Source organism: Suricata suricatta, chromosome 5, assembly GCF_006229205.1.
Source record: "Suricata suricatta isolate VVHF042 chromosome 5, meerkat_22Aug2017_6uvM2_HiC, whole genome shotgun sequence".
Classification (NCBI taxonomy): domain Eukaryota; kingdom Metazoa; phylum Chordata; class Mammalia; order Carnivora; family Herpestidae; genus Suricata; species Suricata suricatta.
In genome coordinates, this window is record NC_043704.1 from 150935891 (window position 1) to 150962639 (window position 26749).

A 26749-nucleotide genomic window follows, 5' to 3' on the forward strand; every position below is an offset into this window, starting at 1 on the left:
TTCGGGAGGTGTTTTTGGAGTGTGCTGTGTGATCTCTGTTGTGACTCTGGTTGCATTCTCTTCCTATTCAAAGTAGTAGTTTGGCCCTTCCACCAGGTATGCCTTGATTTGTTCATTGAAGTAACCCTGGAAAAATTTTTGAAAGGGGGGAAGTGGTAGAAAAAGCCACAGAAGAAGGCTCGTTTATTCTTAGAGTGTCTATATACCTTCTTTCCACAGCACTTAAAGGAGGCGACTAGTCTCTCCAATTGAACCACTGAGCTCACTACTGAGCCCAGGGATGGCTCCCCCTCCCTCTCCTCACCCTCTCTGGGCACAAGTACTGAGTGGCAGGTCATGTCCTGCAACCTGGATGGTGTTAATAGTTTATTCTCTCTTTTCTTTCTTTTGTCTCTCCACAGAAGGAGATCCCTCTTTTCCATGCCTATGCAGCCCATTTTATATCTCCCAATTCACAGTTATGTACCTGTGGCCCACCAAGTTGTCCTGTGGGCCCCTGGAGGTGGGTTTTGTTTTTTTTTTTACTTTGTAGCCTGGATTCCTGGAATTCTGAGTCTTCTATGTTTAAGGGATGAGAAGACTTCAGATCTCCCTATTTCGCTGCCATATTGATTCCTCTCTCAATAGCTACTTTAAATGTAAATGGACTAAATGCTCTAATCAAGAGACATGGGTAATAGAATGAATAAAAACACAAGATACTGCCTACAAACACTTCATACCTGAAGACACATACAGATAGAAGGGAAGGGATGGAAAAAGAAAGTCCATTAAAATGGAAACAACAACAGAAGGCTGGGATAGCAATACATATATTAGACATAATAGACTTTAAAACAAAGACTATATCAAGAGACAAACAAGGGCATTACATAATGATCAAAGAATCAACCCAATTAGAGGATATAACAATTGTAAATATCTATGCACCCAACACTGGAGCATCTAAATGTATAAAGCAAATATTAATAGTACTAAAGTAAGAAATTGACAGTGATATAAGAGTAATGGACTTTAACACCCCACCTACTTTAATAGATAAATCACCCAGATAGAAAATCAATACAGAAACCATGGCTTTGAACAGCACTTTAGACCAAATGGACTTAACAGATATATAGATATATAGAACACTCCATCCAAAAACAACAGAATACACATTCTTTTCAAATGCACATGGAACATTCTCCAGGATAGATGACATGTTGGGTCACAAAGCAGTGTCAATAACCTTAAGAAAACTGAAATAATATACAGCCTTTTTTTTTTTTACCACAATGGTATGAAACTAGCAATTAATTAAAGGAAAAAAGCCTAGAAAAATATAATCACGAGGTTAAACAATGCTACTAAACTACCAGTGAGTCAATGAATAAATCAAGGAGGAAATCAAAAAGTCCCTGGAAACAAATGAAAATGGAAACACAACAGTTCAAAATCCTTGGGACACAACAGGAGCAGTTTTTAAGAGGGAAGTTTAGAGGACCTTGGGAAGATGGTGGAGGAGGACCCTGAGCTGCTTTTCAACTAGATATTGTCCACATCCAAGTCGACAAACTGGAGAGCAATATGAAGACTAACAGAATAAACTCCACAACTAAATATAGAGAAGAAGCTGCATCTGAAAAGTTAGGGAAGTTGGAAAGGCAGAGGGAACCGGCCCACAAAAGGGAAGGAGCTGTACACCCAGAGAAGGCAGAGAAAATGGCTTTTTTTTTTTTTTTTTTGCCAGGTAGCTCCCCCAGGAAAGACTAATCTTCACAGCATTTGGCTTTCAAAACCAGGAGGGTGAATTCCTTGAGGTCATATAATCAGTAGTGCTTGGAGTCTGGACCTTTAAAAGTCTGCTCACTCAGCACTGTGTGAGCAGGGAGGGTGAGTAATGGTTCAGCCCACTATCTTTAGAGAGACAGCAGCCTACATGGAGAGGCATCATAAAAATGGCAATTTATACAATGTCAGGGGCAAATGGGAGACAAAACTCTTTCTACTGATTTTGGAGCATGTTGGGGTACTTCTCTGAAACAAGGGAGATGGCAGGTGCCATTTTCCTCCCCTATCACCCAGCATAAACACCGAGCACCTGTGAGATGTGGGACTGCACAGGCATTTTCTGCCTAACCCACTAGCAGTGCACCAGATCCATGAGTTCTCCTAAGGACTAGTCTCCTCAGCCCTGGGCTCAAGGCAAATTTTGTTAAAGCTGCACACAAGCCCTACAAGGTGCACCTTGCAGAACCACCATGCCAGGACCAAATGCAGCTCAGGGCCCAGCCACCACACCACGCCCAGCCGTACGCCCTGAGGCACCATTGCACACCAAGTCCAGCCCTGCCCAGTCTCACTTCCCAGCAGCCTTGCCATGCAGTCCTCAGCTGCCACAGTGCTTGGAAGAATATCACACACGACTTGTGGCCCAACACAAATTTTACTAATATCACAGCCCTACTCCCAAGTTCCCCAGTGGGCATGACCCCTCAGACCTTGCCTGCCTGGATACCACTAACACCACAGAAAGGAAGCACAGCCCACAATAGCAGAGTGCAGACGACTGCGCTGAAAGGAAAAATGACACAACACCAGGGTGTAAGCAACACACATAGAATACTCTCTTGGTGTGCCAAATTCTGGTAAACGGGGTACACTGTAATACAGGGTGCTTCAGGAGGTCTTCTTCATAAAGTCACTACTTTCAAGAGCTGAAGACACAGCTGACTTTCTTAACATACAGAAACAGATATAGCAAGGCAGACTAAATGAGGAGACAGAAATTTATCCCACATGAAAGTATAGGACAAGGCCATAACCAGAGATCTAAGCAAAACAAAAATAAGAAGCATGCCTGATAGAGAATTTAAAGCAATTATCAAAAGGATACCCACTGGACTTGAGAAAAGAGTGGAAGACATGAGTGAGACCCTTAACACCAAATAAGGAATACCATGCCAGAGATAAAGAGCACAATAAAGAAAATGAGAAACACACTTGATGGAATGAGCAGCAGGGTGGAAGAATCAGAGGAAAAAATTATTGACCTAGACAACTGAGTAATGGAAAGTATTCAAGCTGAACAAAAAAAGAGAGAGAGAAGATAATTATGCAAAATGAGAATAGACTTATGATTTCATCCAACATAAGAACATTCATATTATAGACATCCTAAAGAAGAAGAGAGAAAAAAGGGAGAAGCAAATTTATTTGAAGAAATAATAGCTGAAAATTTCCCTAATCTGGGGGAATGAAACCCCCAACAAAACCAACAAAAGCAGACTCACCCTGAAACATACTGTAATTAACTTGCAAAATATAGTGATAAAGAAAAATCTTAAAAGCAGCAAGACAAAAGAAGTCATTAACTTACAAGGAAAACCCATAAGGCTAACAGGAGATTTTTTCAACAGAAACTTTGCAAGCCAGAAGGAAGTGGCATGATATAGTCAAGGTGCTGAGTGGGAAAAAATTTGCAGCCAAGAATACTCTATCCAGTAAGGCTATCATTCAGAACAGAAGGACAAAGAGTTTCCCAGACAATCAAAATCTAAAGGAGCTCATGACCGCAAGAAATATTAAATCAGCCCTGCAAGAAATATTAAAAGGGACTCTTTGAGTGGAGGGGAGAGACCAAAAATGATATTATAGAGGTAGGAAACACAAAAGCAGTAAAACTTATAAAAATTTTTTATAAATCTTTTGCTCGTAAACATATGCCTACTTATAGAGGTAGGAAACACAACCTTTATAAATGTAAGACATAAAACATAAAACTTTATAACCACAAAAGCAACTAAAACTAAATATTTCTATTAAAAAATCAGTCAAGAAACTCACAAAAAAGGATAGAAATATAATAACATATACCTAAAACACAGGGAAGAGATAAAAGAATAAATTCAAACTTAAATGATCATCAACTCAATGTAACTCGTATATGAAGAAGATATAATATACAGACCTAATGGTAATCAGAAATGGTTTCTGTGAGTTAAAAAAAGTCAGCTGTGTCTTAACAGTTTTCATGGTTCAACAAAACATGAAAGAGAAAAACTCAAGAAAGGATCAGAGAAAATCTTCATAAACAATCACAAAACAAGTTATAAAATGGCAATAAATACACATCAATTAATAATTACTTTGAATGTAAATGGACAAAATACTCCAATCAAAAGACTTAGGGTGACAGAATGGATAAAAACAAAAAAAGAAAAAAACCAAGACCCCTCTGTCTGCTGCCTACAAGAGACCAATTTTAGACCTAAAGACACCTGCAGATTGAAAGTGAGAAGACAGAGAGAGGATGGACTTAAGATGGTAAAGTATCATGGGGACCCTGAGCTTATCTCCTCCCTGAAACACAGCTGTATCCACATCCACACCTAGGAAATTGATCCGAGGATGAATACAACAATATGCATAACTTGAACCAGAGAATATGGCAGGTACATGGTGTGGTGAGGTTAATTGAAGGAGAGAAAAGCTGCAGAACTGTGGGAGGTAGGGAGACATTTTTTTGTGGAGAGGACAGAAAAAGAGAAAGGGGGATTGCAGCACATCAGGATCACACAAGAAAAACACTGTCCCCTGAATGTAGGAGAGAAAGAAAGCATGAAAGCACTCACAGGGGACTGGACAAGAAATCTGTTCCTTAAAACCATTAATGAGGAGAAAGGAGTTTCAATACCTCGAGGGTTCCATAAACAGTAGCGTGCAGAGTCGGAAGTTCAGAGCTCAGTGCCTGGCGGTGCTCTGGCAAGGAAGTAGGGCGAATTCCCAGGAGACAGCAGCAAGATGCGAGGGGTCCATGTGCCACACAGGGAGAGGCAGTTCTCCTGCTTGTGCTATGTTTGGTAGAAGCCATACAGCCTCCACAGGCAAAAGTCTTGATGGAACCTGGAGATCTCCCACGTTTACTGATATTGGAACAAAGATGCCAGGGGGCAGCAAATCATGGCACCAGCTGTGTGTTCTGATATACTATAAACTCTCAGACATTGCTTAGCAAGACCCTCCCCCAAAGAATCAGAGCGGTTCGAAGCCATGGGGACCTCTGAAGTGCGGGGTTTGAAATAGCCCTATGTGAGATAAAACTCTGTAGGGAAGTGCCACCTGGCAGGCAGACAGCTTGGACACAGACAGGGTAAAGGCAGGGAGCAGACAGAAGCCTGAGACCAAGGAGGGGTGCTTAATCACATAACTGTGAGGACGTGAAATTCCAACACCAGAGCTAGACAGTTGGGTGAAGCCATTTTCACCTCTAGTGGATGTGCAGGTTTTACACATTTGCACACACAGATGGACTCCAGTGACCTAATTAGCACCATTGAGTGAGGAATGGAGCCATTACACCAACTCCTGCCCACCTGCACCCTGCAGGCACATCCCCCAGAAGACCAGCACAAATGGCTTACACCTGCTTAGGCTACAGGCCACAGTGAGCTGCGAAGTTTCAGTTCTAGGGGAAACTGGGTATAACTTCCTTCAGGTTTCATTCTGTTTGTTCATTTATTCATTTTCTTTACTTCTGCTTTTGCTTACGTTGTTTTCTTTATTTGTTCTCTTTCTTGGGTACAGAAAGATCAAATTATTTTTATTTTTTATTTTATACTATTCTACTTAATTAAAATTTTTTTATTGTTAAAAGTTTTTAACTTTTTTTCCTTTCTCTTTTTTTTTCTTTCCTATCAGGCTTCTCTCAACAAGCACACCAAAACACACCTAGGATCGAGCTTCCTTTAATTCATTTGTTTTGGTTTGTTTTTAATTTTTTAATTTTTTAATTTTAATTTTTAATTTACTAATTTTTTTCTTCTTCCAAAGTGACAAGATTGAGGAATTCACCACAATAGAAACAACAGGAAGAAATGACAGCAAGGGATTTAATCAAAACAGATATAAGTAAGATATAAGACAATTATAAGAATACTAACTGGGGTTGAGAAAGCAGAGAAGACGCCAGAGAATCCCTTTCTGTGGAGATAAAAGAACTAAAATATAGTCAGGCTGAAATTTAAAATGTTATAATCAAGATGCAGTCTTGAATGGATGCTGTGACAGCAGGGATGGACAAAGCACAGAAGTGAATCAATGAGATAGAAGATAAAATTACAGAAAATAATAAAGCAGGAAAAAAAAGGGAAACAAAGGCAAAGGATCATGATACAGGACTTAGAGAACAAACAAAGGAGGGCTGAAGCCAAAGGACTCCAAACCCCAAGAGTCTGGGAGGAAAAGAGATGGAGTCCACTAAGAAGATAGCCTCATAGGTGTGTGATTGAGAACTGGGGAAGATAAAAATGGGCCAGGACACGGAGGCACGGAGGGGAGGGAGCCCCCTCTGCAGAGAGACAAAGGGAAGAGAAAGAGGGGCTGGGGACTTGTAGAACTGTACCTGGAGAAGAGAAAACCTCAGTCCAGGACGGAGAGGGATCCTATCATTCCATCTCTAACCACAGGGCTTTCAGAGAGAGAGATCCCATCACTACCTGTGGAACTTTCTGTGGGCTGTGTGCCCTGGTCCCAGAAATTTCCCTCCAGGATACACAGTACGCAAGGGACACAGCATCAGGAGGAACAGGTTCCCCGCACGGTCTCCTGTTCAGACCCCTGCTAGGAAGTGCTCCAGTTTGCAAGATTACATTTTGGGCGGTATCATTAATGCACACAGAGTAAGAGCTTAAAGCGGGCTGCGTGTGGGACATAGGACACGACCCACATTGGCTGCACCCTCGGCACAGTGAGATGAGATCCAAGGGAGTGATTTGGAACACCTGGTTCCAGGAGAAGGGACTGAGGGGTCGCCATTTTTCTCCCCATGACCACCAAGGTGGGGCCTCAGGGATCAGCCCCCAGGACCCATGGCGGAGATGAGACCTGATTACACCAGACCACGCCCATCTGTGCTGGATAGCTGCTTTTTTAGGGAGCCAGGTAGATGCTGCAGAAACAGCCCCTCACCCAAGACCAGCACTGCTGTGTTGCCATGATTAACTCTAAATCAATTCTTGCTATTCAGATATATTCTCCCTTATCTCATTCTTGTCTCTCCCCTCTTCCAGACTGGTTACTCTGGTTATAGGTTTGTTTAAACAAGCATATTTAATCCATTCTCTTGATGCATATTCTACACTTCTTTCGTTATTTTTCTCTCTCTCTCTCTCTGAAATAATCAGACTATATACCTTCTCTAGGTAATATTATCTTCTTTTTTTCTTCTTCTTCTTCTCCTCGCCTCCTGCCATATTCTCCTTGTCCTCTCTCTGGATTAAGCCTTTTAGTCTCTCTGCCTGGTCAATGTTCAGTTTCTTTTTCTCCCCACCCCTGTCATTCCTCTCTTTGTATATGCTCTTCCATCAGCACTGCCTCCACCTGCTCTTTATTTGTTGATGGGATTTCTGGTTTTATGCTTTTAGACTGTCCTTTGTCTTTTGTTGTTTTTGTTTTGAGGTGGGGTTTTTTTTGTTTGTTTGTTTGCTTGTTTGTTTGGTTTGTGCGTTTGCTTGCTTTTGTTCCCTGTTTTTTTGTCTGTTTTCCTTTCCAGGGCTACCTCAAGGAATAAACCAAAGTACACATGGTGGAGAGTGCCAAATATCACTACAAGTAGGGAAATAAAATAACCAAAGTCACAACAAAAGACACCAAGGGACACCATTAAAAGAACACTTCCTGAACCACCAGGCCTTGGACAGTCTATGAGTCTTCTTTAATATAGCAGTACTCGCAGGTGCAGTGGGCATAACAAGCTTTCAAAACTGACAAGAGACAGAAAGCTAGCCAACATGATGAAATGGAAGAACTCTTCTCAAAAGAAATTCCAGGAAGAAGTGACAGGTAAAGAATTGTTCAAAACAGATATAAGCAACATAACTGACCAAGAATTTAGAACAATAGTTATAGAATTAATCACTGGGCTTGAAAAGGGTATAGAAGACAGCAGAGATACTATTGCTACAAATATCATGGATCTTACAAATAGTTGTGATGAATTAAAAAATGCTATAAATGAGGTGCATAATAAAATGGAGGTGGCCACTGCACAGATTAAAGATGCAGAGAGGAGAATAGGTGAATTAGAAGATACAATTATAGAAAAAGAGGAAGTCGAGAAAAAGAGAGATAAAGTGATCCAGGAGCAAGAAAAAGAACTGAGTGATGCAATCAAAAGGAACAATATCTGTATTATAGGAATTCCAGAAGAAGAAGAAGAAGAGAGGAGAAAGGGCCTGAAGGGTACTTGAACAAATTATAGCTGAGAACTTCCCCAATTTGGGGAAGGAAACAGACATTGAAATCCAAGAGGCAAAGAGAACTCCCTTCAGATGTAACATAAATTGATCTTCTGCATGACGTATCATAGTGAAACTGGCAAAAATATGAGAATAAAGAGAATTCTGAAAGCAGCTAGGGATAAATGGGCCCTAACATACAAAGGGAGACACATCAGGGTAGTAGCAGACCTATCTACTGAAACTTGGCAGGCCAGAAAGGAATGGCAAGAAATCTTCAATGTGACGAACAGGAAAAATATGCAACCAAGAATCCTTTATCCAACAAGGCTATCATTTAGAATAGAAGGAGAGATAAAGGTTTTCCCAAACAAACAAAAATTGAAGGAATTCATCACTACTAAACCAAGCCTACAAGAAATCCTCAGGGTGACTCTATGAGGAATATGTTGCAAGGAACACAAAGTACCAGGGACACCACTACAAGCATGAATCTACAGAGAACACAATGACTCTAAACCCGTATTTTTCAGTAACAACACTGAATGTAAACAGATTAAATGCTCTAATCAAAAGATATAGCGTATCAGAATGGATAAAAAAAAAAAAAAACAAAACCCATCTATTTGCTGTCTACAAGAGACTCATTTTCTATCTGAGGACCCCTTCAGATTGAACATGAGGGGATGGAGAAATATCTATCATGCTACTGGAAATCCAAATAAAGCTAGAGTAGCCATACTTATATCGGACAAACTGGACTTTAAAATGAAGGTAGTAACAAGAGACGAAAAAGGGCATTATATAATAATTACAGGGTCTATCCATTAGGAAGAGCTAACAATTATAAATACCAATATACAGAATTCGGAAGCACCCAAATTAATTAACCATAAACATAAGCAAACTTATTGATAAGAATGTACTAATTGCAGGGGACTTTCATACCCCACTTATAGCAATGGATAGATCAACCAGACAGAAAAACACTAAAGAAACAATGGACCTGAATGATACATTGTACCAGATGGACTTGACAGACATATTTAGAACTCTACATTCTGAAACTATAAAATTCATTTTCTTCTCAAATGCACATGGCACATTCTCCAAGATAGATCACATACTGGGTCACAAAGCAGCCCTCAATAAATATAAAAGAATTGAGATAATACCATGCACACTTTCAGATCACAATGCTATGAAATTTGAAATCAACCACAGGAAAAAGTCTGGAAAGACTCCAAAATATAGAGGTTAAAGAACACCCACTAAAGAACAAATTGATCAATCAGATAATTAGAGAAGAAATTTAAAAATATACAGAAACAAATGAAAATGAAAATACAACAATCCCACATCTTTGGGATGCAACAAAGGCAGTCTTAAGAGGAAAATACATTGCAATGCAGTCCTATTTCAAGAAACTAGAAAAAGCACAAACACAAAATCTAACAGCACACCTTAAGGAACTAAAGGCAGAGCAGCAAGAACACCCCAAACCCAGCATAAGAAGGGAAATAATAAATATCAGGGTAGAAATAAACAATATACAATCCAGAAAAAAAAAAAAGACAGTTGAACAGATCAATGAAACCAAGAGGTGGTTTTTTGGAAAAATAAACAAAATTGATAAACCTGCAGCCAGGCTTCTCACAAAGAAAAGAGAGAGCCCCCAAATAGACAAAATTGGATTTATTAAAACCAATCCTTCAGACATGCAAGCAATTATCAGGGAATACTATGAAAAATTATATGCCAACAAACTGGACAACCTAGAAGAAATAGACAAATTCCAAAGCCCACATGCACTACCAAAAATTCAAATGGAATGAGATACAAAATCTGAACAGACCCATAACTAGGAAAGAAATTGAATCAGTAATCAAAAATCTCCCAACAAATAAGAGCCCTGGGTCAGATGGCTTCCCTGGGGAATTCTACCAGACATTTAAATCAGACTTAATACCCATTCTTCTCAAGCTGTTCCAAAAAATAGAAATGGAAGGAAAACTTCTGGACTCATTCTACAAAGCCAGCATCACTTTGATTTCCAAATCAGACAGACCCAGCAAAAAAAAAAAAGCAAACTACGAGCCAATATCCCTGATAAATATGGATGCAAAAATCCTCAACAAGATACTAGCAAATCAAATTCAGCAGCATATAAAAAGAATTATCCACCATGATCAAGTGGGACTCATTTCTGGGTTACAAAGCTGGTTCAATATTCACAAATCAATCAATGTGATACATCACATTAACAAAAGAAAAGATAAAAACCATATGATCCTGTCAAAAGATGCAAAAAAAGCATTTGGCAAAATACAGCATCCTGTCTTAATGAAAATCCTCAAGAAAGTAGGGATAGAATGAACTTATTTAACATCATAAAAACAATTTATGAAAAGCCCACGGCTAATACCATCCTCAATGGGGAAAAACTGAGAGCCTTCCCCCTGAGATCAGGAACACGACAGGAATGTCCAGTCTCACCACTGTTGTTTAACATAATGCTGGAAGTCCTAGCATCAGCAACCAGACAACAAAAGGAAATAAAAGGCATCAGAATCGGCAAAGATGAAGTCAGACTTTCCCTTTTCAAAGATGACCTAATACTCTCCATGGGAAACCAGACATACTCCACCAGAAGCCTTCTAGAACTGATCCAGCAAAGTTGCAGGGTACAAAATCAACATACAGAAATCGGTTGCATTTTTATACATCAATTATAAAGCAACAGAAAGAGAAATAAAGAAACAGATACCATTCACAATTGCATAAAAATCATAAAATACCTAGGAATAAAGCTCACCAAAGATGTAAAAGATCTGAATGATGAAAACTATAGAAAACTTGTGAAGGAAATTGAAGACACAAAGAAATGGAGAAACATTCCATGCTCATGGATCAGAAGGATAAATATTGTTAAAATGTCAATACTACCCAAAGCAATCTACACATTCAATGGAATCCCAAAGAAAATTGTACCAGCATTCTTCTCGAAGCTAGAACAAACAATCCTAAAATTTGTATGGAACCAAAAAAGACCCCAAGAAGCCAAAGTAATATTGAAGAAGAAAACCAAAACGGGAGGCATCACAATCCCAGACTTTAGCCTCTACTACAAAGCTGTCATCATCAAGACAGTATGGTATTGGCACAAAAACAGACACATAGACCAGTAGAATAGAATACAGAACCCAGAATTGGGCCCACAAATGTATGGCCAATTAATCTTTGACAAAGCAGGAAAGAGTATGCAATGGAAAAAAAGACAGCCTTTTTAACAGATGGTGCTGGGAGAGCTGGACAGCAACATGAAGAATGAAATTAGACCATGTTCTTACACCATACACGAAAATAAACCCAAAATGGATGAAGGACCTCAATCTGAGACAGGAAACCATCAAAACCTTAGAGGAGAGTGCAGGAAACAACCTCCTTGACCTCAGAAACAGCAATTTCTTACTTAACACATCTCCAAAAGCAAGGGAATCAAGAGCAAAAATAAACTATTGAAACCTCATCAAGATTAAAAGCTTCTGCATGGCAAAAGAAACAATCAGTAAAACTAATAGGCAACCGACAGAATGGGAAAAGATAACTGCAAATGACATATTGGATAAAGGGCTAGTATCCAAAATCTATAAGGAACTCACCAAACCCCACAACTGAAAAACAAATAATCCAGTGAAGAAATGGGCAGAAGACATGAATAGACACTTCTCCAAAGAGGACATCCAGATGGCCAACAGACACATGAAACAATGCACAATGTCATTCATCATCAGGGAAATACAAATCAAAACCACATGAGATACCACCTCACACCAGTCAAGTGGCTAAAATGAACAAATCAGGAGACTACATATACTGGCAAGGATGTGGAGAAATCGGCACCCTCCTATACTGTTGATAGGAATGTAAACTGGTGCAGCCACTCTGGAAAATAGCATGGAGTTTCCTCATAAAATTAATAATAAAACTCCCCTATGACCCAGCAATAGCACTGCTAGGAATTTACCCAAAGGATACAGGAGTGCTGATGCATAGGGGCACATGGACCCCAATGTTCATAGCAACACTTTCAACAATAGCCAAATCATGGAAAAAGGCCAAATGTCTATCAACTGATGAATGGATCAAAGAAGATATGGTTTATCTATACAATGGAAAACTACGTGGCAGTGAGAAAGAATGAAATCTGGCCATTTGTAGCAACATGGATGGAACTCAAGGGTGTCATACTAAGTGAAATAAATCAGGCAGAGAAGGACAGATACCATATGTTTTCACTCATATGTGGAACAGGAGAAACTTAACAGTGGACCAGAGAGCAGGGGAAGAAAAAAAAATAGTTAAGGAAAGGGAGGGAGGCAAACCATAAGAGATTCTTAAATACTGAGAACAAACTGAGGGTTGATGGGGGTGGGGGAGAGGGGAAAATGGGTGATGGGCATGGAGGAAGGCACTTGTTTGGATGAGCACTTGGTGTTATATAGAAACCAACATGACAATAAACTATAAAAAAATAAAAAAATAAATAAAAAATAAAAAAGAATAACATTCAAGTCATAGGAGTCCCAGAAGAGAGAGAGCAAAAGGAGGTGGTTTATGTGAGCAAATTATACCTGAAAACTTTCCTAATCTGGGGAAGGACACAGAGATCAAAATTCAAGGAACACAGAGAACTCCCATGAAATTCAACAAAAAACAATCATCATCAAAGCATATCATAATCAAATTCACAAAATACATAGACAAGGAAAGAATCCTGAAAACAGCAAGAGAAAAAAAATCCTTAACCTACAGAGGAAGACAGATCAGGTTCACAGCAGATCTGTCCACAGAATCCTGGCAGGCCAGAAAAGAGTGACAGGATGTATTCAACTTTCAGAACTGGAAAAATATGCCGCCAAGAGTTTTTAGCCAACAAGTCTGTCATTCAGAATAGAATGAGAGATAAAGAGTTTCCCAGACAAATGAAAACTAAAGGAGTCCATGACCACTAAACCAGCGCTGCAAGAAATTATAAGGGGCACTCTCTGGGAAGGGAACAAAACAAAACAAGACTAAAAGCAACAAAGACTAGAAAGAACTAGAAAATATCACCAGAAACACCAACTCTACAGGCAAGACAAATGTACTAAATTCATATCTTTTAATAATCACTCTGAATGTAAATGGACTAAATGCTCCAATCAAAACATATAGGGTATCAGAATGGATAAAAAAAAAAAAACGATCTATATCCTACCTACAGTAGACTCATTTAGACCTAATTGAAAGTAAGTGGATCGGAACCAGCTATCATGCTAATAAATGTCAAAATAAAGCTGGAGTAGCCATACTTATATTAGACAAATTAGATTTTATAACAAAGACTGTAACAAGACAGAAGAAGAACATTATATCATAATTAAGGGATCTATCCATCAAGTAGATCTAACAATTGTAAATATTTATGACCCTGACATGGAAACACTCAAATATATAAATCTGTTAACAACAAACATAAAGGAACTCATTGATATAATGCAACAATAGTAGGGGAATCTAACACCCCACTTACAGCATTAGAGAGATCATCTAAGCAGAAAATCAACAAGGAAAAAAATGGCTTTGAATGACACAGTGGACCAGATGGACTTAACAGATATATTCAGAACATTTCATCCTAAGGCAGCAGAATACACATTCTTCTCAAGTGCACATGGAACATTCTTCAGAATAGATCACATAATGGGTCACAAAACAGCCCTCAACAAGTACAAAAAGATTGAGATCATATGAGAGCATACCATGCATATTTTCAGATCACAATGCTATGAAACTTGAAATCAACCACAAGAAAAAATTGGAAAGACCACAAATATTTGGAGATTAAAGAACATTCCACTAAAAAATGAATTTCTTCTTCGTGGGTTAACCATGAAATTAAAGAGGAAAATAAAAAGTACATGGAAGCTAATGGAAATTAAAACATGACAGTCCAGTGAATTCGTAACAGTATTTGTCATTTTGTAACTGGCTTATTTCACTTAGCATAGTCCTCAAGGTTTATCCATGTTGTGGAATATGACAAAAGTACCTTCTTTTTTGAAAACTAAATCATATTTTATGTATGCATATATTATATATGTTTTATGTATATATTACAAATATATTTTACATATGTAAAAAAAAAATGACAGTCCAAAACCTTTGGGATGCAGCAAAGGCAGTCCTAAGAAAGAAGTATATACCAATCCAGGCCTTCCTAAACAAGAAATGTCTCAAACACACAACCTAACCTTACAGCAAACTGTGCTGGAAAAAAGAACAGAAAATAAAGCCCAACCCTAGCAGCAGAAGAGAAATAATAAAGATTGAAGCAGTAATCACTGATATCAAAATAAAAGCAACAGCAGAATAAGTCAGTGAAACTAGGAACTGGTTCTTTGAAAGAATTAACAAAATTGATAAGCCCCTAGTCAGATTGGTCAAAAAGAAAAAGGAACCACATAAATAAAATCACAAATGAAAGCAGAGAGATCAAAACCAACACCACAGAAATACAAACAATAATAAGAGAATATTATGAGCAATTATATATCAACAATTTCAGCAGTCTGGAAGATATGGACAAATTCCTATAAACATATAAACTTCAAAACTGAAATGGGAAAAAATAGAAAATTTGAACAGGCCATAACTAGTAAAGAAATTAAATCAGTAATCAAACCAGAGTTCAGGGCCAGATGGCTTCCCAGGGAAATTCTACCAAACATTTAAAGAAAAGCTAATACCTATTCTTTTGGAACTGTTCCAAAAAATAGAAATGGAAGGAAAACTTACAAACCCATTCTATGAGACCAGCATTACCTTGATTCCAAAACCAAAAACTCCACTAAAAAGGAAAATTACAGATCAATTTCCCTGATAAACATGGATATAAAGAGTCTCAACAAGATACTAACAAATCAAATCCAACAATACATAAAAAGAATTATTTACCACAATCAAGTGGAATTTGTTCCTGGGCTTCAGGGCTGGTTCAATATCTGCAAACCAATCAACATGATACATTATATTAATAAAAGAAAGGATAAAAACTATGATTTTCTCAGTAGATTCAGAAAAAGCATTTGACAAAATACAGCATCCTTTCTTGATACAAGTCCACAAGAAAGTAGGGAAAGAAGGAACATACCTCAAGATTATAAAAGCCATGTACAAAAGACCCACAACTAGTGTCACCCTCAATGGGGAAAAACTGACAGCTTTCCCCCTAAGGTCAGGAACATATAAAGGGTGCCCACTTTCACTATTGTTGCTCAACATAGTACTAGAAGTCCTAGCTTCAGCAATCAGACAACAAAATGAAATAAAAGGCATCCAAATTATCAAGAAAGAAGTCAAACTTTCATTCTTCACAGATGACATAATAATCTATGTGGAAAACCTGAAAGACTCCCCCTACAACTGCTAGAACTGAAACATGAATCAGCAAAATCGCAGGAGTCAATTGAATTTCTATACACCACTAAGCAGCAGCAGAAAGAGAAATCAAGGAATTGATCCCCTTGCAATCACACCAAACATCATAAGATACTTAGAAATAAATCTAACCAAAGAGGTAAAAGATCTATACACTGAAAACTATAGAAAGCTTATGAAAGAGGGGCACCTGGGTGGTCAATGAGTTAAGTACCTGACTTAGGCTCAGGTCATGATACCACAGTTCATGGGTTTGATCCTCATGTGAGGCTCTGTGCTGACAGCTCAACACAGAACCTGGAACCTGTTTCAGACGTTGTGTCTCCCTCTCTCTCTGGCTCTCCATGACTCATGCTCTGTCTCTCTCTATCTCTCAACAATAAATAAAAATGTTTAAAAATTTTTAAAAATAAAATTTAAAAAGAAAGTTTATGAAGGAAATTGAAGAAGACACAAAGAAATGGAAAAACATTCTATGCTTATGGATTAGAAGAACAAATATTGTTATAATGCCAATTCTACCCAAAGCAATCTACACATCCAATGCAATTCCTCTCAAACTAAAACCAGCACTCTTTATAGAGCTAGAACAAACAATCCTTAAATTTGTATGGAGCGAGAAAAGATCTCGAATAGCCAAAGCAATCCTGAAAAAGAAAACCAAAGCTGGAGGCATCACAATTCTGGACTTCAAGCTGTATTACAAAGCTGTAATCATCAAGACCACCTGATACTGGCCCAAAAACAGACACATAGATCAGTGGAACAGAATAGAGAACCCAGAAATGGATCCACAAATATATGACCAAGTAAACTTCAGCAAAGCAGCAAAGAGTATTCAATGGGAAAAAGACAGACTCTTCAGGAAATGGTGTTGGGAAAACTGGACAGTGACATGCAGAAGAATGAACCTGGACCATTTTCTTACACCGTACACAAAAATAACCTCAAAGTGGAAGAAAGACCTAAACACAAGAAAGGAAACCATCCAGATCCTAGAGGAGAAAACAGGCAACAACCTCTTTGACCTCGGTGGCAAAAACTTATTAGACAGGTCTCCGGAAGCAAGGGAAACAAATGTAAAAATGAACTATCAGGACCCGATCAAGACAAAAGGCTTCTGTACAGTGAAGGAAACAACCAGCAAAACTAAAAGACAACCAGTGGAATGGGAGAATATATTTGCTAATGATATATTGGATAAAGGGTTAGTATCCAAAATCTTTAAAGAACGTATCAAACTCAGCACCCCCCAAAAAACAAATAATCCAATAAGGAAATGGGCAAAAACCATGAACAGACATTTTTCCAAAGAAGACATCCAGATGGCGAACAGATACATGAAAAGATGCTCAAGATCACTCATCATCAGGGAAATACAAGTCAAATCACATTGAGATACCACCTCACACCTGTCACAATGGCTAAAATTGACAATTGAGGGAACAATAGATGTTGGCAAGGATGTGGAGAAAGGAGATCACTTTTGTACTATTGGTGGGAAGGCAAACTGGTGCAACCACACTGGAGAACAGTGTGGAGGTTAGTCAAAAAGCTAAAAATAGAACTAATCTCTGACCCAGCAATTTCTACTCGGCATTTATCCAAATGATACAAAAATGCTGATTCTAAGGGGCACATGCACCGCAATGTTTACAGCAGCTCTATCAACAACAGCCAAATTATGCACAAATGTCCATTGACTGTTGAATGAATAAAGAAGATGTTGTATATTTATACAATGGAATATTACTCAGCAATCAAATAGAAGGAAATCTTGCCATTTGAAACAATGTAGGTGGAACTAGAATGTATAATGCTAAACAAAATAAGTTACTCAGGGAAAAACAAATATTATATGATTTCACTCATCTGTGGAATTGAGGAAACAAACCAGATGAAATAAGAAAAGGCAAGGAAAAACAGATAAAAACAGAGATGGAGGCAAATCATGGGAGACACTTAAATACAGAGAACAAACTGCAGGTTGCTGGAGGGGTGTTGGTTGGGATGGGCTAAATGGGTGATGGGCATTAACTCTCCTCCTGAAACCACTATCACACTAAGCAACTTGGATCTAAATAAAATGAAACACATAAAAATAAATAATAAATCTTGAAATCAAAGTCTTTCCGAAAAAAGCAAACATCAGAATGTTAAAATCAAAACTCAGACTCGAATTTAACTTCATTTATCCAATCAACATTTATGTCCTATACAAATGAATTATTTTGTGTACCTACAACATATCTATGGGATGAAAGAGAATGATAGAAAGGGAGAAAGAGGAAGCATGTAGATTTGAAGTATATAAACATATAATATATGATAAATGTATTTGCATTAAAAAAATAAAGAAGATGGAGAAACATCTATCATTCAAATGGGTGTCAAAAGAAAGCTGGAATAGCAATGCTTATATAAGACAAAGTCAACATTAAAACACTGTATGGAGCACCTGGGTGGCAGAGTCCGCAGAGCGGGCAATTCTTGATCTCAGGGTTGTAAGCTTGAGCCCCACATTGGGTGTAGAGATTACTTAAAAACAAATTAAAAATCTTTTTAAAAAAGAAAAAAAGAAAAGAAAGACTATAATAAGAAACAAAGAAGAACATGATATAATAAGGGGAAAATCCAAAAAGAAGATATAACAATTGTAAATATTTATCATAGGCGCACCCAAATACATAAAACAGTAGCAAATATAAAGGAACTGATAATAGTACGATAATAGTAGGGAACTTTATCATCCCATTTACATCAATGCACAGATCATCTAAACAGAAAATCAGTAAGGACACAATGACTCTGAATGACACACTAGGCCAGAGGAATTTAATAGATCTATGCAGAACATTCCATCCTAAAACAGCAGAATATACATTCTTTTCAAATACACATGGGACATTCTCCAGAATAGATCACATATTAGCCCACAAACAAATCTCAACAAATTTAAGAAAAACAAAATTATACCATGCATATTTTCTGACCACAACACTATGAAACTAGAAGTCAATCACAAGAAAAAAAAAATTGGAAAGACCACAAATATGTGGAGATTGAATAACATGCTACTAAGCAATGAATGGGCCAACCAGGAAATCAAGGAAGAAATTAAAAATGAAAATAAAAACACAATGGTCCAAAACCTTTGTGATATGGTAGAAGTGGTTCTAAAAGGGCAGTTTTTAACACACCTACCGCAAGAAGAAAAATCTCAAATAAACAATCTAAATATGTTCTTAAAAAAGCTAGAGAAAAAATGACAAACAAAACCCTAAAGCCAGTAGAGGAAAAAATAGAACAGTTTAAAGATCTAAGAACTGGTTCCTTAAAAAAAAAATCAATAAAATTGATAAACCTCTAGCCAGACTTATCAGGAAAAAAGAGAAAGGATTCAAATAAATAAAATCACAAACAAGAGAGGAGAAATAACAACTAATACCACAGAAATACAAACAATTATAAGAGAATATTATGAAAAACTATATTCCAACCTACAAGAAATGGATAAATTTCTAGAAACAAATAAGCTCTCAAAACTGAAACAGGAGGACATAGAAAATTTGAGCAGATTGACAACCAACAACGAAATTAAGTCAGGAATCAAAAATCTCTCAACAAACCAAAGTCTAGGGCCAGATGGCTTCACAGGTGAATGCTCCCAAACAGTTAAAGAAGAGTTAATACCTATTCTTAAAATATTCCAAAATACGAAAAAGGAAGGAAAACTTTCAAATTCATTCTATTAGGGCAACATTACTCTGATACCAAAACCAAATAAAAGCACCTCTAAAAAAGAGAACTACAGGCCAATATCCCTGATGAAGATAGATGCAAAACTTCCCAGTAGAATAAAAGCAAACTGAACTCGACAATACATAAAAAAAAATCATTCATCGTTATCAAAGTGTATTTTATTACTGGGTTGTAAGAGTGCTTTAACATTTGCAAAGCAATCTGGTACCTCATATCAATAGGAGAAAGAATAAGAACCATCTGATTGTTTCAATAGATGCAGAAAAAGCATTTCACAATGCACAACGTCCATTTATGATAAAACCCCTAAACAAAATAGGTATAGAGGGAACACACCTTGACATAATAAAGGCCATCTATTAAAAACCCACGGCTAACATTTTCCTAAAAAACTCTGCTTTTCCCCTGAAGTCAGGAACAAGACAAGGATGTCCACTCTCATCACTTTCATTCAACATAGTACTAGAAGTCCTAACCACGTCAATGAGACAACGAGAAACTAAATAAATAAAATGCATCCAAATCAGTAAGGAAGAAGTCAAACGCTTACTATTTGTAGATGCCATGACACTATACATAGAAAACCCTAAAGACTTCACCAAAAAACTTCCAGAATACATGAATTCAGTAAAGTCACAGGGTACAAAGTCAATGTATAGAAATCTGTTGCATTTCTATAAACCAATAACGAAGTAGCAGAAAGAGAAATTAAGGAATCGATCCCATTTTCAATTGCATCCAAAATTATAAGAAACCTGGAATAAACCTAACCAAAGAAACGAAAGATCTCATCATAAAATGGAAAGGCTACTACCTACCCAGAGGGCTGCTGGTGTGTTTAAATGACTACCAACTTTTTCTCTCTCCATTTTCCTAAAGAAGTCTATACAGGGAATAATCAGATCATCTGAGGGGCAACCAATACACAGGTTATCCTCCCCTTTGTAATTTTCAACATTTGGCTTAAATTCCCTTTGGACTGAACCAGAATAACACAAAACAAGTCGACTGGCTTTTAGTAATTATGCTACAGAGAGTGGAGATTCAATGCACACATGGCTGAAATCAGAAGGCAATCTGTAGTTCGGAGAAGTCATGAAAGACTTGCCTGGCATTCTGGTTTTCCTATAGACGAAAAGTCATGATGTTTTCTAATATATTTGGAGGCATTTATTGTTGGGGCCCATCCAGCCAAAAAGCCTGCGGAGGTGATTCCACTGTGACGGCAAAGTCTCCGGGGGAGCGTATGTAATCGCAAAGTCCCTAGCCTTGTCTAGGAAGGCGCTACCCTGGATAACGGTTGGCCCTCCCCCCATTTGAGGATCAGGACAAAAAGAACATAGGTCCTGGGAGACTGGGGTGCAGTGCTGTGTGGCCTTTGGGACCCTGCTTCCCCCTACTTGAGTATGTGTGCACTTGACTGCTTGACCTAAGTGGATCAGAGACCGGGGTTAGTTCTCCTATTATTCATGCCTCTCGGTGATTGTGGTTTCAGTAAATGGGCAGATTTTCTGATTGAAACTTCCTCCCTGGTTAGAGGCACCTTACCCACAGACTATTGTTCACCTTTAAAGAAAAATAGCCTTGTCATAAGGTTCGGTTAATATTATACTATATACACAAAATAAGACCCCCGCTGATGTATTTTGAGTAATGAATTATGTTTTTTGATTTTCTGTATTGTACCTCATTCCTGTCTTTGACTTTCTATTCTCTCTTCTGTGAAAACAATGATCTTTTCTGAAACATGAGATTCCTAAGAAGTTGCAAACAATGTAATCATTAAAAGAAAGATGTAATCACCTATGGTATTTAAGACACCAAGTTTCACAGTAAAGTGTGGTCTCTTCAACCATTCACGTTGTCTGTGTTCTTTCTTGTAGATATTTTGCCGACACCAACCCCCTACTCAGGGACCCTTAGACTCTGGTGCGTCGGCTGGTCCCCTGCAATTTATGAAATTCAAAATGGTGTGAGCAGCAGCTCTGAGCATTGTCAAAACTGAACATTGTCAGTGGGGTGGATAATTTACATTATTACCACTTAAATTATTGCATACTAAACACAGAGTGTGCTATAAACCAAATTATCTAAAATATGTAAGATGAAAATAAATGTTTTCATCAAGAGCATTAATTTTCAGCCAAATTGTCTATCTGTATTGAAGTCCCAAATGGCAATTTCTAAGTCTATAATATATTGGAATTTATTTCTCCTTCAAAAACAAAGCAAAACAAAACTCTGTTTCGTTTTCCAAATAAGTGTGTGTACTAGAGTTTTACTTTTTTTACATTTCTCACTTGATATCGGCTATAACAATTGCCTGCGGGGTCTAATTTTGTTGTGAGTGCTACTGAGGGCTTTATCTGCCTCACCTCCATTTGCACACTCGAAGTTTTCTCAAGGAGAGAAGGGAATTCCCTCAAGTTGGCCTCCTTTACCACACTTGTCAGCAAACATCCATCCAGAGCTCATTGTTGCTCAGTTAGCCTCACCCTGTGGATCTTGTCACACTCACAGCTGAGGACAAACCAGGCCGGTTCCAAGAAAAAGAGACACAATACAGCTATGAAATAACCCACACCTTAGAACTGGTGGCGAGAAGGCAAATGAAATGACGGCTCCCAATTTTCTGGAACAATAAATGCTTTTTTCTCCTTTTCAAAAGGCAGCTTTAAAACGTGTTTAGGGTCCAGCAATTCACCTTTTGAAATGCTGATGCCAATCATTTACTATGCGGTGGATGCTGAGATTTTTACACTTTGTAGGAGGGAACCTGCGGAAGGGAATCGAAAGCTCTCCTGCCAACAGTATACTCAATGTCCAGACAGCCAAGGCCAGAGAGGGGGAGTCAGTTGGAACAGACTGCCAAGTGCTCAGTTGTCCCCAGTAGGTTATGCTGAGAATCTTCCCATCAATAGGAGAACAGAAAGACCCCAAACCCAATGTGGACACAAATAACTGTATAAGTACTTGGCAGACTCCCTAAAGAAAGACAAGATTGTCAAGGATTCATGTTCATGGTCACATTATAAACTCTGGGCTAATGGTAATAAAAAAAATAATAACTTGTTTTCATCTAAAATGTTCTCTTGCATTTTCTTCAAAAAGTGATTCCAAATTGATCTGAAAGGTATTTGAAGCTGATACAGACTTCAGCACCCAGGAGTAATTAATCACCTTTGCAAAGTCACAGAAATTAAATCAGAGGCAGAGTAAGGACTAAGCCTATAGACACCTAAATTCACATTGCAAAGCAGAAATCAAAATATATCAAATTTATAGTCATTTCACAATAAGTATATGTATCAAATCATCACATTGTACACTTCATTTTTGTGCCTGTCTATAAAAATTATCTTTGATTTATTTGTTGTGGAGGTATAACAAACATTACATTTGTTTCAGGTGTACAACAGAATGATTCAGTATTTGTATACATTTCAAAATGATTACCAAAATAAGTCTACATGATTCCATTTACATAAACTATAACAACAGACAAAGCTAAGGTGACAGAAGTCAGAAAGGGTTGAGGAGAGATGGGGGGGGGTGCCTAAAATGTTCTGAAGTGGTAGAAATGTCTATACCTTATTTTTGGGTGCTAGTTACCTGGATGTATACAATTTTTAAAACTCAGTAAACTGAATACATAGGATGTTATACTTTAATGAAAAGAAGAGAGGGTTCAATATAACAATTGAATATTTGGGAATTTTCTGTAAATCTAAAATTATTTCAAAATAAAACATCTCAAAAAGTGGCAACCAGTAATGAAAAAGCTAAACGTTTTTATTGTACTTTTTTAAATTTTAATGTTTATTTATTTTTGAGGGAAAGAGAGACAGTATGAGCAGGATAGGGGCAGAGGGAGAGAAAGAAACATAGGATCTGAGGCAGGCTCCAGGCTCTAAGCTGTCAGCACAAAGCCCAATGTGGGGCTCAAACCTATGATCCGTGAGATCATGACCTGAGCTAAAGTTGGACACTTAACTGACTGATCCACCCAGGTGCCCCTTTATTGTATTTTAATATGTATGTAATCAAACAACTTCAAGATCCAGTATCTACAACAATAACCTTCCACAAATCTCTAGTTTGGCACAAAGAGACTACAAACATGAAAAATGGAACCAAAGATCAGACAGAAGCGAAGCGTGTTGGTACCACTGCCTGGACATCAGTGAAGCAGGTCACATAGAGTTCTTGGTCCTTGAAGGAGCGTGAAGCCACCCACCACCTGGGCAGCAGCCACCTTATTCTCCTGGTCAGTGGAGCTTTCCTTAGTTCAGCAAAGGAGTGGGTTGAGCTGACTGCTTGTGCAGCACTGACTGAAGAACAGGCAGTGGTACTAGAAGGGTTGGTTTCTCCCCAAGTAATAGACACTTGGCATGCTTGGGATGGGGGCATTGCAAAGGAACTGGTCTCTTGGAGGGGCTGCCGGGGGCAGGGGACGGGGAACATACCTTCGGGGTTGACCAATCCTGTTGATGAAAAGAGAGCCTCTCCTGGTCTGTCCCTTAAAAATGGAGACTTAGCAGGAAGGGGGAAATGAAGGCCTAAGAAGGATCACTTTCTAAGGGCTGGAATAAGTGGAGGGGTCTTGCCCACAATGGGAGCATTTCTGCCTAGAAATGAGGAATGACCGCTGCTAGTCAAAGACTCAGCCTCTCAAAGCCTTCCATTTGCCCTTTCCTGGTATTCAGGTAGTCAATGAGCAGGTTCAACTCATTCCGTACAAATGCTTTCCCTCAGTCAACACGAAGAAAAGGTGCTGAAGTCCTGAAGGCACAACATAGCTGCTAAGTTACTCCTGAGCCAAGAATTCATCCACCAGCTCTCCAGCCCACAGAGCAATTCCAGCATGTTCCTGCTGCTCCCCTTTAGAGAAAAATCTGTATTCTTTAGCCACCAGCACCAGACCATCTTGCAGTGGCATATGATGATGTATTTTGATAGACTCATGAAGCAAAATTATGGTGCAAGAGGCGAGTTTCACATTAGACTATTCAAAAAGAATGCAAAATAGGGACCCATCATCTTTAACTTCCTAGAGTGCTCACGTAAAACCACCCCCGCAGAAAAGTGAATCACTTTCACAAGGCTGTGATCCTACCATTGAGGATCCATCCTGTTGTGTATTCTCTTTGTTCTTTGTTGATAGAAACAGTAACATAATCTGAAGGCCTCTTTCAATCACATTCTTTCTGAACCACTTGATAAAAATGCTGGGAAAGTCCTTCTTTCTAAGTGTCCCTGCTGCTGACATCACCTTACTGAGTGGACTGGTATCACTCATGGTTCTCTTCATTCCTTTTTGAATCATCAGCCACATCCTGCCATAATTTTTTAATGATTAGCATGTCTTCACTCTTCTTTAAGTAGCTCTCTTTGGGAAAATAAGAAGTCGGAAGGAAAGGTTTATATGCCCTTCTGCTGAAACCACGAGGAGAAGGCATAGCGTTCTCTCCTGAGCATGAAGCCAGCCCTGGGTGCTACTTCTTTCTACAGTAGCCTTTTGCCATTGATGATCATTCTTCTCTTCCTGAAGATTTTCCATATTATCTTCTGCGAGCCTGGCCAATGAAGACATCTTATGCCCCAACTGTCAATGTTGTAAACATCTCTGAGCAGAAGGTTCCAGAGGCCTTATACGAGCTGCTGTTTTCTGATTGGGAATGTAAAATTGCCAGGGAGGGGGGGTCTCAGGTGCATTTGGTAGAACGTCCAGAATTATCAACTGTGAGCTCCTGAAATCAAACAGCTGGGAAGTAGCACAGTACTGATCAGCTGTGAAAACTCTGTCCATGGAACAGTGACAAAACTCATGTGTAAAGCTCAGCTTGCTGAGTACACTTTACCTGCAGAGTACACTTTAAACTTACAAAAGTTGGGGGTGCCTGAGTGGCTCCGTCTGTTAAGTAGCCAACTTTGGCTCCGGGCATGATCTCATGGTTCATGGGTTCAGGCCCTGCATTGGGCTCTGTGCTGACAGCTCAGAGCCTGGAGCCTGCTTCTGATTCTGTGTCTCCCTCTCTCTCTGACCCTAGCCTGTTCACACTCTGTGTGTGTCTCTCTCTCTCTCTCAAATAAAACACGTTAAAAATTTTTTTATAAACTTACGAGAGTTGTATGTCAATAATGTCACATTAACGCTAGAAGAAACAAAAAGCAATGCAGTAAAGAAATTAAAAAATAGATATACACCATGTATACCATATAAACACCATATATACTACACACACATACACACACACACACACACACACACACACACACATCTTGGCCAATAACAGCTCTAATCAAACTTAGAAAATCTTCATTGGCTTTGTTCCTCTACTGGTTACATTGTAGCTCTTGTTTTTAAATATTTTGCAAGTAATTGTGAGGATGTCTATATTTCAAATAATGTGAAACAAAATATAGGAAGTATACTGCAGCATTCTAAAGATAATAAAGATAATTCATCCTATTTTAGCAGTATTAAATACATAATTAAAATGGAAGCCTGGTTTTCTTTCTGTTCAAGGCACACTCTGTGCATTGGAGGTCCATTCTGACTTAACATGTTCTCAGTAGTGAACACTTCCCAAGTGACTGCAGCCATCAGGTGCCCTGTGAGGACAAGCCTGGGTTCATCACATTCACTGTTGGGTCACAAATGCCCATTACCATTTGGAAAATGAATTAGCAAAATGTCTACTAATGTGCCAGCTTCAATGAAAGATGAAGAGGAACCCATCATACCCAACGATAAGAGAACTCACAGAGAAATTAATCATTCTATAATTATTATGAATTTGTTGGTTTCTTTCTGTACTTCTACCCTTTAGCTATCACTTTCATATCATCTCCATGTTCCCTCCTACAAGCAACCTCTAGTCTGCTTTATGTATCTATACATTTTCCTATTTTGAACACTTCATAAACGAAATCATGTAATACGTGGTCTTTTCTGACTGCCTTCTTTCACTTACATTTTTTGGCTCATCCATACAAAACACATACAAGCACTTTATTCCATACTATGGCTGAATAATATTCCAGTGAGTAGAAAGACCATATTTTGTTTATCCATTCATCTGTTAAGGGACATTAGGATTATTTCCACTTTTTGGCTACTACAAATAATGCTGCCATAAGCATTTGTGTACAGTTTTGTATAGATAGGTGTTTTCAGTTCTCTCAGATACCTGTGAGTGGCTACTAGGTCAAATGGTAACTATGTTGAACATATTACTGCTATCTAATTTTGCTTTTGCTTTTCCAACTTATCTGTTTCATAT